This window comes from Cupressus sempervirens, chromosome 11, assembly GCF_028749045.1.
Source record: "Cupressus sempervirens isolate cs-2001-9-10 chromosome 11, ASM2874904v1, whole genome shotgun sequence".
Taxonomy (NCBI): domain Eukaryota; kingdom Viridiplantae; phylum Streptophyta; class Pinopsida; order Cupressales; family Cupressaceae; genus Cupressus; species Cupressus sempervirens.
In genome coordinates this window covers 488,118,878-488,131,421 of record NC_143128.1, presented here as the reverse complement: position 1 = coordinate 488,131,421, position 12,544 = coordinate 488,118,878, and positions in this window count along the sequence as shown.

The window sequence follows — 12,544 nt, the reverse complement described above, 5'->3', positions numbered from 1 at the left end:
TTACCTTCCTTTGAGCAACTTTCCCTTTGATATGTTGCATTGGATTCTTCATACATGTGAGCTCCTTTTGATTTAGTTTTGCTCACACATGGCATTTTTTAAAATGGCATAGCATGGGGACTGGTATCCACCTCCTTGACTGTGTGGACATCCTGTAACAAGGCGTGGAGTCTTCCTCTTACTTGGTGTAGACCTCCTTTATAGTCAGCCTTTGCTATTTTACGTGGACTACCTCTACCTTTTCCTACAAATTTCCTTTTTCATTGCTTGTGGAGAGCTACCTTTGATTTGGCATGTTCTTATATGGTGTCCTCAGTCCAACAAACCGCATGCTCTGTTCTTTTATTACGTGGGGCTTCTTTGTTTGCTCCAGCGTGATGCTTGTCTTGCATGTTCAGCTTGTTAATGTGTGGGCTGCCTTTGAATAGGTTGCTTGTGTTGTCTCCTAAGCTGACTCGTTGTCCTTTACTTTGACTGGCAACATTCTCATGCTATGTTTCTTGTTCACAAGTTCTTGCTCCCTGCTCTACCGTGGGCTCTCATACTCCCCTGTTCAATGGCGTCTCACCATGTAGCAGATGTAATGAATGGTGAAGGAACAGTTTCTCATCTAGTTGAACAATTCAAGAACCCTGACAATCTTCTTTATGTAGCAGTTTCAGCATAAGAATTCGTATGGACAGAGTAATAGAAAGAATACAATGCCGCTTTCAATCTAAGCCTCTTGGGACTCCTTTAGTTTACAAAAGGATACTTCCAACATAGCAATATGATGTTACTTTCTAGATGAGGCAATTGAAGAATGCAAGAAAGGGCAAGTGTGGAGAGGAAATGAAATAGTGACGTACAACAAGTAGCCAGCTATTCTTATTTAGAACTTAGAACTGATTTAGGCCTCCAATATGTCTTTCCACAGCAGCATTAGGAGGATAGGACACAACAGAGGATTGACTTATCCTCTTGGAGATCTCTTTATAGACTTCTTTAATCAAGAGAAGAAAATGATAGTGTACAATTTAAACTTAGTTAGGATTCCCTATCTTTATGTCGTGATGCCTTGTCACACATCTCTTTACTAAACAAACTCGTACCATTGTTGACATCAATTGAAACTAATGCCTCCATTTGTTCAATGACCCAGTAGCCTTCATTAGAAATATTCACTCTTTTGTATAGAAGATTGTCAATTGTCAATTTCAATTTCTACACCAAATTCATCAAGTATCAAATTCTTTCCTGAGTGTAGCTCAATTCTGCTAACAAAATTAGGAGCAAACTCTTGCAAGTAACTAGTTACCTTATGGTAGGTATTTGAAGAATCAACCACCATTCTTCAGACTTCTTTATCAAAAGATGCATTTCACCAAAATACAGATATGCAAATGAATTTGGATTGAGCTTTATCCAATTGGTGAATATCTCAAAGCATCTTTTCCTATCGGGCAGAAAAGAGAAGGATCAATCAGAGAAAAATTATCCCTTTGTTGACCACTGGACATTACTTCAATAGGCTATTCTTCTGCAATGGTTTGGAAAATATTCTCCTCAAAATGCAATTATTTTATCCTAGCATCAAATCAGATATTTCTTATAACCCTACAAAATGCCACTTTAAATTTATCCTTTTTTGCAACCTGTCATTTTGATGCCAAGAGGTCTTTTGACTAGCCTTAAAAACTAATCCAAATACCTGACCAAGCTCAGAAAACTGGGGCACTAATTCTCTATTCTGCACACTTCTACCCCATCAAATCTTGTCTCATGATGAATTCGAGGTCAAAAGATATTCGCTGTCAAAGTTACCTTTTCAGAATCACCTGCACAAAAACATGTCAGAAAACACTAAATTGGGTTCAAAATCGGCTTCAAAAACTAGGTAGACGGGCACTTGGGAAGACAAAAATTGGGACATTGATTCTTTGTCATGAGGTGAGTATAAATCTAGGATTTGGGCTCATGGAAAATAACAAGACGCATTTGGCAGGCGGTCAAAGTGAGCTACTTGGATTTGCTGACTGGAAAATATGACAAGAAATCAATTTTTGCAAATGGAATTGACCTGAAAAAGTGTGCAAATGGATTTGTCATGACTTGAAAACTGACACACTTAAATTATTTTCAGAGAACAGTACAATGGTACAATCCATTCGATCTCACCAATCATGGATCTCAACTTATAACGTCACGAATAGGGGTTCCATTCAATCTGTATTTTATGACACCAATGAAAAGATAGAAATTGCATTTGGAATCACATTTGAAAACTGATCAAACGGATTCATCATGAGCTAAAACTTGAAACATAACAAGTCTCTGACGTCTACAATGCAACACAAAAGAATTTTAACATTTCGATCAATTGGGTCAAATTTATGACTCATCTAACAGGGCCTCCCAAAATTATGTGCAATTTGCAAAAGCATGAAAATAGTAAACTACCAACTTTGAGGGATTCAAAACCTAGTCAAACGATTTCAAAATGACTCAAAATCTGAAACATAGGATCTCAGGTATGGACACTAGACACTTCCAAAGCGGTGAATCACAAAACATTTCTAGGTGCGAGATATTCAATGACAAACATAACCTCCTGTCTCTGTTTGACACTTAGGGTAAAATTATAGATTTGACAATTGCTTAAAACAAGACTTCACGAGATGGCTCAGAATGATAATTTAACTTCATGGAACATGCAAACGCACTGAGTGAAAGGTGCTAGATGCATTAAACACCTCTTAGGCCTTAGACTGATGGCCAGTTACAAACTCATTAGAAAGCATTTATAGGGCTCAATTTCTTCAACGATGCTCAAAATTTGGGCTACAATTTTGAGCGCCATAAATAGGATAAAAGAAAATTTGCTTGAGAAAAGAAAATGCATAGTTCAATTCTAGAAGAAGACTTGCTATAGGTATACATTTCTTCTCTAGAAAATGTACGAGAAAAGAAAATAAATCCTTCCCCATAACACAGAGCAATAAAATAATATATAGAATATACCCTAGAATCTTGTACATCAAATATTAATAGAATAACATATATCCTAATGGAAATACTTTAACATAACAAATACCTACTCTATAAGCATTGCAAATGGAGACTCAAGTGAGTCACATTAGTTTTATGTCACCAGCATGCCAATCAAAAGGAAAAAAGAAAAAATATATATATAATTAAAACATAATGGGATATGTCAAATCCTTGAAAGCATCCCCTTACATATGCAAAATTTAAATACCAAAGGAAACAATATAAAACAAAGAAAATAAACAAAACCAAAATTTTCATTAAAAAGAGGGTCATGTGTTAAGATGGTGTCAAGTCCTAAAGTGAAAGTCTTATCACTAAATACCTAGGCGTCACCTTTTAAGAAGGAATGACACAATGTTTTAAGAACACAAAAAAAAACTTGCTATGGAGGAAGACCATTGTTGACCCCACTAGGTGGCCATGGTCTATCACCCCTTGGCTTAAGAAAAGATAATAATGTTGACTTCCCATGTCTGACATAGGACATCCACTCTCACTAGGCACCTACCCTTAAGAGATGTGAATTGGTGTAAGAATTGAGCTACACCCATTAAACCACACCTAGGAAGAAGTAGGAAAACTTGGGAAATGGTCCTAGTTGTTTTAAATTACCTTAAGTCAATTTGCATTGGGGAACATGCTGCAAACTTGTTTTCATTATTCCCTAGGTGTTTTTAGAAGGATGTGACTTTTGACATCCCACTTTGAAAAATGTGGAAAGGGGAGTACGTAGGTTCAGGTCCTAGGGAATTTTTGCTTGGGAAGGAAGTAGAGGTTTTAAATAAATAAGTTAGGATGGGTTAATATAGAACATAGGAATTTGTTGATATCATGGATTTTTAGCAATTTAGAGTTATGACTAGGGGATTCCTAACTAATAATGTATGTTATTAAAAACAAAATATTTAGGAATATATGTTAATTTTTATTTAATAATTAATTATATTTAAATTAGTAAATTTAAAAGAATAATTAATTAATTAATTAATTAAATTAATTAAAATAAAATTGATAAATTAATTAATTAATAATAAAGACCATTAAGATAACAATTCCTTCTTTTAAGATTTAAATATTGATATTGTTTAGGACAACACAATTATATTGATCCTAAGACAAGTTATAACAATCCATTTAAATAATTGGTATAGAATAACCTTATTCCATTTTGTATAGTGGAGGTTGGTTGGGAAATTCTTTTAAGGAGTTAGGCTTCTTATATTTTGATTTACACAGTTAAACAATTTCTTAGTATATTACTTAAGTGAACAATTAGTAATGAAGAAATCAAGTATATGAATGTACATATACATTCAAATTAGTTAGGAATAGTGGATTAATGGTTTAATAATTATAGGTGATATGTTGTAGTGATCGTTAACATTCTAGCTTATAAATTTAACCACTTATTCTATTTATCATCATAATTGTAAATTTTGATTGACAAGTAAAATTTGATTTATTATTATACTATAGAACATGTACAACCATTAAGAAGTTTTATAAGGAAAATGGTATACCTATATGTAGTACATCATATGAAGTGATGAAGGCAATGATGTAGGAGTTACTCACCTAGATGCCTTGTAATAAGGTTGTTAGCAGTAGGTACCTAGGGGTATGGCTTGTGTGATGTAGATATAATATATAGTATAATGTTAGAAAAAAAAATTTGGAACTAGGCATTTAGTTAAAAATAGGTGACAGTTAAATTAATAAGGTATGTTAGTAAATGGAATTAGTATGATGATTAGGGAATGCATGATATTAATCTGGGGTTATTAAGATAATTAGGAAAGCTCTTAGTATATAGGATTAATAGAATGTTAGGGTGGTAAGACCTATTGATAGTAGGTAATAGGATAAAGGCAATTGGTAGCCATTGAGTGTTTTAGACCAAACATAGCTTATTTGGTTTGTAGTGAATAGACTTCAAACTATAGGATATATTTAGTAATTATAAAGTAACTATCTTATATATAGGTATTAGTGGAGTGATAGGCATATGCATTAGTAATGGTTAAGTAATTGGTAATTAAGTAATGTTTTTTAGTTAGAACACATCAATTTATTAATTGGAGGAATAAGCTATGAGTCAAATTTCTTAATCAAATCTTCATATTACCTTATTTATTTTTATTAAATGGCATGTTTCTTGATAATAAGAAAGAATAGGTAAATCATAACACATCATCAAATTTGGAAAAATAATTAAGGATAAATAGTTTAAATACCTAATTATAAAACATCTTCACAGAAACAACTATGGAATCATCATAACCACACCGACACAGAAGTTGTGTTTCATAATCACATAAGTAATGACTCACTTCGAAGATAGGATGTGAATTTTGATACAATAACATTACCTAGCCAGTTTGATAGAACATTCAAACAAGTAAAAATCAATACACATTACTTTAGTTCACCTTAAAAAAAAAAAAATTAAAAAAATTGTGGTTGTGTTTTGCCTTGTAATTTAGGGCATGACAATTTGAGACCCTAGCATTCTCAATAGTGATCTTCATGTTGCCTTTGGAAGCTTCTTTCCCTTTTGACTAATATTCTTTTGTTCCTTTCCCTACCCATCTACTTCTTTGAGTTCTTTAAGAGACTTCCTTCCTCTTTTAGCGTTCAATCTGCCATACTTAGGGGTATTTATCCCTTCTTGATTCATTAGAATACCCAATTTCTTTATGTTCTCCTATGCATTTAAAGAACTTTCAGATTGTTTTCCTTCTTTCTCTACTTTTTATTTGTTTTCTAATTCTTTCATTATATATTTTGTGAGGCTTATTTGATTATCTATATGTATCTTATCTGCTAAATCTGTTATACTCCATGTTCTGCCCAAATCAGTACCATCTCCTTGACCTGTTATTGTTCTAGATTTGATTGTCTATAAAGCTTTACTTCTCTTATCTTCATCCTCAATGATTAAAATATCTCTTCTAAAATATTCAAAGGTGTAATTATCTCAGCGTATTTTTAGAACTCATTGTATTAATTCCTCTTTATGTGAGTCATTGCTTTTATCAATATTGTTGAAGTCAAAAACTTGGATCAATTCATCAGTTAATAGTTCCAAATTCTCTTTCTTTGCCTCATCTAAAATTACCATTTCTAGAAATTCATTCTTTGATGAATCATTATTCAAAAAATCGTGAAAATCTTGTGTTATAATTCCTTTTATCTTACTTTGATCCTTCTCCCTTACATTGTGCTCATTGATGTTATAAATAGGTGATTCTTGTGTTGTGGTTGGTGTTTGCCAAAATTTGGTGAATAGATTTGTTACCTCTTTTTTGGAGTCTATGATCTCCTTCACAGGGTCTTCCATCTTTTGCAATGGAGTTTCCATTATTTCTTTTATGCATTTAGCATTTCTTCACTCTGGAGATTCATTAGAGAAAAGACATTTGTTTTCTATTTCTTCAAGAGTGCTATTGATGTTAACCAAGAGCTTTTTGTCTTGAGAGTTGAATCCCTTTTTTGATAGTTTTTCCTTCCCACTTGTTGCTTTTATATTCTTGGCTTTCTGTGTTTTCTTTTGTTTCTTGTTTAGTTTTCTGCTACTCTTGATTGTCCTTAGCATCCTTATATTAGACATATTATATTCTGTCATTCCTTCTTCTCTTCTATTGATTTCTTTGTAGCTTTGATCTTCACAAGTAAGACCTAAATTCATTTGTAGGCTAGTGCCTTTACACTCTTTCAAATTTAATAATTGAATAATTTCTTTTACTAGTGTCTCTATTTCTCTCTTCTGGTATTCCTTGGAGATATGTATGAAAATGTTTCTAATCCCTGTAGTTGTAGTTGGAGATGTTGTTTTTCTATTCTAATTTCACCATCCTCCAATTTTGAAACTACTTTTCTAGTTGTAACCTGAATAGGCTCCAAAAGAGCTATCTCATTTATGATCTTCCCCTCATTTTCATTTTTGTTTCTTATGTTCATCATAGGGAAGGTATCTTTAAGATCTGAAGTAGGTTGAAAAGTTTTAAATGTGATCTTTCTCTCATTATTTAATCTAATTATTTAAGAGATTTTTCCTTCAAATCTATAATAGTTCAATTTATAGATAGAGTTGTTTGATATTAACTTAATAGATTTGAGTTTTGGATTTTGATTTTCAAAGTTGATCAAAAATTTAACAGTATTGCAATATTTACAAGAAGCATCTATTCCTATCAAATTACCAATTGAAAAGCCAATTTTCCTAAGAATCTCTACATGCATAAGTTTAGGAGGGAGGGATTGAATGGAAATCCAGGTTGGCATAGGGAAGTTTAATTGTTCTTCCTTACAATATGGAATCCATTCAAAGAATTTAATAGCATAACCTTTAAAATAACAATTAGAGACAAAGAGGAAATCTTTTTTAACATACTCATCACTGCAATGTATATATATCAATCTATCAGAATGGTGAGATACACTTACCTGGTTTTTACATAATTCCTTTAACTGGTTAATGAGATTGATCATCTCTTGTTTTGGTCCATTCCAAAATGAAAATACACTGACATTCTAACATTCTTACCAGAAATCTTCATGGTCTTGATTGCTGATAATCAGCATTTGTTCTTTATTTTTATTATTAAAGTGGCGAGGAGCTGTGTGGGGTTGACTAGAGGAATGTATAGGAAACTTGAGGATACCATTCCTATGATGGGGGGGTGGGGGGGTGGGTGGGGTATATGTATTAGAAGGGTTATGTGGTGATTTGGGATTTGAATTTTCTATCTTTTGAAGATTTGCTTCATGAATATTGAGGGAAATCTAATCGAGTTCAGATAGAAATCCTATCTGTTGGGCTGCATATTTAGTATGATTAAAGAAAAGAATTTGTTTGTTTAAGCTTGCAGTAGAGCAAATGATATTAGGGAAAAAGCCTTTCTAGGTAGAGGTGTTGCCTGATTTGGGGAAATCATCTCTTTTAATCATTTGAGGAATTAACAGAACCTTACTTGCCTTATTATGATCCGATGAGACCTAGAGTATAGTGGCCTAATTCATTTTCAATTTGGCTCTAACTCTATTGTTCTCATTGAATTTTGCCACTGGCCAAAACCCTAACCTCTTAAAGTAGATTTCGCTTATATCTCTTGAATGGTAGCACCTGACTTTTTATTACTAATTTGATGATTGTAATTTTCCTATGGTGTAATAGGATGCTTGAATTCACTATGCCCAATTAGGGCTGAAAAGGGATTCGATGTCTTCACCACAAACTGTAAATCTATAGAATGAGTAAGATTGAAGGAAGGAGCATCGATGCAGTGACTCCCAAACTTATCTACTTCTTTGTTATGGCCTTGTGGTGATGATCATGGTTGAGGCACTAGATGTTTACAAAGCGTGTGAGAACTAGGGTTTGGACTAGTCACCAAAAATGCCAGTTTCTTGGAAGGTCGGGAGTGTCTACTTTGTTGCTTGTTTTTATTCAAAAAAATTGCATGCTTCATATTTTTAAAATCTATTCTAATTTCCATTTTTATAGAGGATTCAAAAAATAATAATTTATTACTCTATTAATGAAAATAAATATTATTTTACAAATACATTGCTATTAAATAATAATCTAGCAAACTAACAAGAAAAACATATAAAGAAAGTTTGGAAAAGATATTGTAAATGATTAATATAAGTTTTAATTTTCTATTTAAACTCCGAGTTTGAAAAAGATATACTCTTCCACACACACACACACATATGTATATGTTTTAATTGGGGATGAGTAATTTGTTAGTAATTATTGACCTAACTATGTAGTACTTACATACCTTACATAAAGGCACTCATATTGTTCATGCCCATGTGAATGGTAAAGGTTATCGGTGCAAATATGTTGCACTATAACGAATGTTAATTAATAGGCCCTAGATAATCTATTTACTCTGGCACAGAGGATATGTTCATTTGTATAGCTATGGGATGAATATAAAGGATGTGGCTATCCTCCCTACAAATTGCACCATTGACTAAATTTCAAAAAAAAATAAAAATACAATGATTTTTTTTGAAATTTTGAGCATTTGATCTTCATGATCTTTATATTTTGTGATCGAAAACAACAAAAATTTTGAGAAAATTTAGCTCTATTTTTGTGAATCTAAAAAAGAGTCATGTTTAACTTTTTTTTTTTGTCTTTGGTGCATTCTATCTAGAGATTATCCATTGTCAAATATATATATGAAATGTACATAATGTTAGAAGTAGGAACATTTTGTTACAAACAAAGAGCTAATAGAAGTAATGATGTTGGCTAATATGTCAGTGCAAATATTTAGCTATTTAGCCAATGCCCTATAAATCTATCGAGTTGCCCTTTAAAAGCTCACATAGCCTCCACATTTTCTTCAAGTATGATGGAATTGGTCAAATAAATTAAGGTTTGTCACTAATGCTTTCAAATTTTTATATTGACTTTGTAGCACACATAAGCTTAAAATATGAATTATATTATTTTTAAAATATATTGTAAATGATAACAAAAAAAAATATCAAAATTTAAAAATTGGTATTTAATATCGGTAATTGTATGTTTTACAATTCATAAAGTAATAAAATATATTTTGAATCCAAAATGTTTCTTTATTTACAATATTTTTATTAAAAGAATTATGTTTGTAATATATGAAAACAAAAAATTTATAATAAAAATATTAAATTAAAAATAATCTTAATATATCCCTTTTAATAAAGAATGATTATTAAATCTAAAGAATTACTTCATATATACACACACATACATATACATAATTTAACAATATTAAAATTAATTCTTTATATAATAATGTATTATTTTGAATATATTTAAATATAAGATTTTATTTTTTTAAAATAAAATGTAAGAGTCAAATTTACATGTCATAATTACTAAGGTACCTAACATTATATACCATTTATTCCATTTGTCATAAACATAGAATTAAAAAACCCTCCATACCTACTAGCCACAATCCTTATCAAGACATCCTCTACCCATATCCAGTCAAGTTCTATTACTTTTCACAAGACCATACCAGAAATAATATATTTGTTATTAGAATGCTATTATTGAAATATAAAGTCTAATATAGAGACAAGTAGGTTATTGAGATAAAAACCCTATTTTCATTAAATTGTAAAAATGTACTTAAACTTTACATACAATTACTTTGTTATTAAATTTATAAATTAAAGTTTTAAATTTTAAATTCTTAACTAGAGAACAAATTTATATTTCAAGATATCAAATTTCCACAATCCATCATAATTATAATGGAGATTTCTAGATTGGAGTGAGTGTTTTATAACATTAATGTTTTGAAACACACTCCATCAGAATGAAACAAAACAAAAGATGTATAATAGAAACAACTGCCACAAAGTGGCTAAGTACTTGCCTTTAGCAGTATATAGTAAAAATAATAATTTTAATTTTTTTCTTCAATATAGTTTTAGCACTAACATGGTGCCTAGCTACTTACATTAGTTTACATTAGTTATAAGTAGAAATAATAATATTAAAAAAATTATAGTTATTTAAAATAACCAAAATTCATATTTTTATAGTAATAATAATTTAAATAAGTTTAATAGATTATTGATAATTAAATTAAATAGTGATCATTTGGATTAAATTTATTTATTAATATCTAAATAAATCATATAGTTTTATTTAAATATTATGTTGATTTTTTTATAAAATATTATATTTTAGTTCATTAAAATTATAACTTTAAAATAGTTTAAAATATCTATAACTATTATGCTAAGAGAGGATTTAAAAAAATAAAAATTATATACCAACATTCATAAGAGTTTGATTGAACCAACCAATTAAAACAAAGAAAAAAAATTTAGAAAAATTATAAAGTTAAAAATTTGTCATCTATTTTTTTTAAAAATATAATACTTACATAAAAAGAAAAGAGGAAAAAGAAATTATAATTATTATATTAAAGATTTATTCTTTATTCGATTTGTTTTACATTAAACTTCATTCTAAATTTAATATTTTTTATTATAAAATTAAATTAGAAATACATCTATTTCATTGAATTTTATCAGGTTTCCATAAACCATTTTTGACTAATTATCTTTCTGGATTTGATTGTGTGTGTAATTTTTAACATCAACATTTCAGATGTGATCCATCATTAAATTATTATAGAAAATACTAATAATAGAATTTTTTATGTAAATTAATTATTGTAACATAAATTGAAAAGTTTAAAAATATAATTTCACTGTTTAAAAAACAAAACATCATATGTTTTATATTTTCAATTTTTTTAAAAAGTCCTCTTCTTATAAATATTTATTGTGCAATCTCTTTATTCTGACACATGCATTCACTTGTAATCAGGATGAACATAAATTTAAAATAGATAATGTTTGAGGTCAAATGTTTGTAATGTTTTATTACAGAAGTAACAGAACTGGCTAATACGTTAGTTCTAATATTTGGTTGTTTAGCCAGTCTCGGTAGTGTGGCCCCTGCCAACATGTTTGTTCATCATTTCCCTTCTGTTACTGTAAGGACTAGAATCCTACTAGACACTCCACATCATCCATTTCAGTAAAGCTTGGAAAGGTCAAAGAAATTCAAGGTCAAATAGGCATTTGACTAGTCAACAAAAAATTAATTTCACAAAAGAATGAATATTTATGAATTTCACCCATATTTATCAAGTAATTTTAAACCATCATGTGTCATAAAACTTTAATACTTATTCATGTACAATGATATCAACATCCTTGTCGAACACTTCCAACATCATAATAAATTATAATTACATAAAATTGAAATGCATCATGGAGAATTTACATTAAGATAAAAATAATACACAATAGTGCCCTCGAATGAGTCCATCAAGAAGTCGCAGTCTCATAGCCCTTGATGATGAGTCCATTTGCGTCTCAAGATGAGAGTGTGGCCTAATCACTTTTACCACCCAACCACGGAGTGGTTAGATCCCCTGGGGCTCATCATGACACGAAGAGCTTCCCAACCCTGCTTGAGAAGCCTAGCAACCCAAAACAATAGGATCGGATGGATCTAGTGCAGCCGTGAAACTACTTACAATAGCACACATGCCTAACATGTAAAACATAATCATGGATGTGGTAGGAAGATGAAACAATAACCAAACATAATCACAGATGCACAATGTGGCTTTGGCCAAAGCACTTAAACCCAGAATTTAAAACTGGTAGATAGAATGAAATGTTCATCACTTCCAATTCTACCCTTCCCTATTACTCCACATTCAACACCCCTCCCATATTACTACCTTACAGGAAAATCATTAGATATATGCTAACATAGTAACTCATGGACATGAAGTCAAGGTCATAGGAACACACATGACACTTTGCCTTAAATAGAAATATTGGAAGTCAATTCTAATTCAATTTAAATTAAAATTACTTCACACTATTCATGGTCAACATTACTTTATAATTTATTTTCCAATAAAACAATAATCAAAGAAAAATATGAAACTCTCACTACCCACAA